This window comes from Helianthus annuus, chromosome 7 (genome assembly GCF_002127325.2).
Source record: "Helianthus annuus cultivar XRQ/B chromosome 7, HanXRQr2.0-SUNRISE, whole genome shotgun sequence".
Taxonomy (NCBI): domain Eukaryota; kingdom Viridiplantae; phylum Streptophyta; class Magnoliopsida; order Asterales; family Asteraceae; genus Helianthus; species Helianthus annuus.
The window spans coordinates 33,834,161-33,836,435 of NC_035439.2; the positions used below are offsets into that span (position 1 = coordinate 33,834,161).

At 42.4% G+C, this 2,275-nt stretch overlaps 1 non-coding gene across 1 annotated transcript; it reads left to right on the plus strand.

Annotated features, from left to right (window-relative positions):
- Positions 1 to 1,153: 1,153 nt before the first annotated feature.
- Positions 1,154 to 1,260, plus strand: LOC118480835. The gene has a single exon (XR_004863816.1). It is a non-coding gene; the product is annotated as a small nucleolar RNA R71 (small nucleolar RNA).
- The last annotated feature ends 1,015 nt before the right edge of the window (positions 1,261 to 2,275 follow it).

The following is a 2,275-nucleotide window of genomic DNA, read 5'->3' on the forward strand; positions in this document are numbered from 1 at the left end:
GTTTGTTGAGTAGTAAGGCGGAGCATTCTTCGCCTAAATTAACTAATTGCAATGATTCAATTTTCCTTTTGTGAGTGAGAAAGTCCCTTATGAATTTTGAATATTTAGGCATTTGGGTTAGAACTTCTACAATGGAATATTGACATGAAATTGTTTTAGTAGATCTACGAATTTTGTGAATTGCTCATCGGTCTTTTGGCGAAGTAACCGATCGGGATAAGGCACCGGAGGATTCTTGGGTGGCTCTTGGCTTGGTGTAGGAGTCATCTCTTTTTGGGGTGTTGATGAAGCTGTGGTTTGGCTGGGTGAACTCCTTTCAGTTGAGGGAAGCAGAGCTTCCTCGGGACCTACGGTACGGTTTCTCAATGTGATGAGATGTACTTGCACCTTTGGGTTTGTTTCGGTATTGCTAGGTAACGTACCTTGTGGTCTCTCAGAGAAATTTTGAGCTAGTTGATTTAATTGTTTTTCAATGTTTTGAATACTAGCTTGTTGGTTTCTAAAATTTGCTTCTATTTGTTGAAATTGATCCGAGTTTTTCTTATCGGTGTTAGAGATGAGGCGCGAGACAGTGTCTTCAAGCCTCTCTCGTCCCCCTTGTTGTTGTTGAGAGAAATTTTGTGACTCAATGCGTGGTTGTCGAAAGTTTGTTCTTTGGTTTTGATTTTGTTGGTTACTACTATTGCCAGGTTCTCTTCAACCAAGGTTAGGGTGGTTACGCCATCCTTGGTTGTAGGTACCTGTCGAAGGACCTGACGGCCTAGGTCTATTATCAATGTAGTTTACCATTTCTATTTGATTATCCATTTCTTTCATAAAACTCCAATTTTCATGTGGCCCACCACACCCTTCACAAGCCATAACCGAGACCGTTTTTGCCATTTCTAACTTTTTGATTTTTGAAGAAAGGGCCTCGATTTGGGCTTGTAAAGAAGTGCTTTCGTCAACCTTATGGGCGCCCGGGGCAATAGATTTTCGAAGAAAGGGCCTCGATTTGGGCTTTCGAAAATTTTTTTGAGCAATTTCCTCAATTTGATTATAAATTTCGTTTGGGCGGCGATTACCTAAAAGTCCCCCAGAGCTAGAGTCAAGTGTTTGTCTTGTGTGTGGCACCAACCCATTGTAGAAAGTGGATACTTGTTGCCATACCGCAAGACCATGATGAGGACACTTTCTTAGTAGTTCCTTGAACCTTTCCCAAGTTTCATATAAGGTTTCCCCGTCCTCTTGTGAATATGTGTTAATTTCAGTCATTAATTTAGCTGTTTTAGCGGGAGGGAAATACTTATATAGAAACTTTCGGGCTAGTTCATCCCAGGTGTTTACCGAACCAACTGGGAGGGTATTAAGCCAAGTCTTAGCTTGGTCTTTTAGTGAAAATGGAAACATTCGTAGGCGGATGGCATCATTTGATGCTCCATTGATCCGAAAAGTATCACATATTTCCAAAAAGTTGGTAATATGTAAATGGGGATCTTCATCTGCAAGCCTGTGGAAAGTTGCAGAGTTTTGCAGCATTTGGATCAAATGCGGCCGAAGTTCGAAGTTTTTGGCATCGACGTTCGGCGCATTGATAGCGGCGCCAAGATTACCTACGGTGGGTCGTAGGTAATCCATGAGGGTACATTGATCCGCCATTGGAAGTGGGTCCCCTGAAACTTTCTTTTGGTTTTTAGCTTTAAGTCTTTTTCTTAGAAAGCGTTCAGGTTCGTCTAGAGGTTCTTTTATGTCTCTACTGGAACTGGAGCTCATACAATATGTAGAAAGTTCAGGTGTGGCGCCTGGGTTCCAAGTCCTGCAATAAAAACAAAAAGAACGTTGGTCAGAAATTTCACCACGGCCCCGTGCTCAGATGAACACGGCCCGTGGTCGGAGTTATAGTGATTGTTTTCCGGATCCCCGTTACTGGAGAGCTCGACACGGCCTGTGCTGCACCGACACGGCCCCGTGCTCAGCTCTCTGTAACTCAGAAAATAAAAACTGCCAGTAACAATGCTGGGCACCGCCCGTGTCCGACCAGGCACGACCCGTGCTGAGCTCTGCAGAAGCTGTAAAATTGAGAAAAATCCTAAAAAAACAGAGAAATAAGAAAAACGATTAGGCCGTTGATTCCTAACTTTCTTAAAATCCTTGTGTCCCGGACAACGGTGCCAAAAACTTGATGCATGTGTAGCGTTATATGATTTTAACTATATTTTAGCCCTTTTTAACACTTTAGTCAAGTTTTAAATTTATAAAACACAATAGTCTACTAACACTAAACACACATATGGGC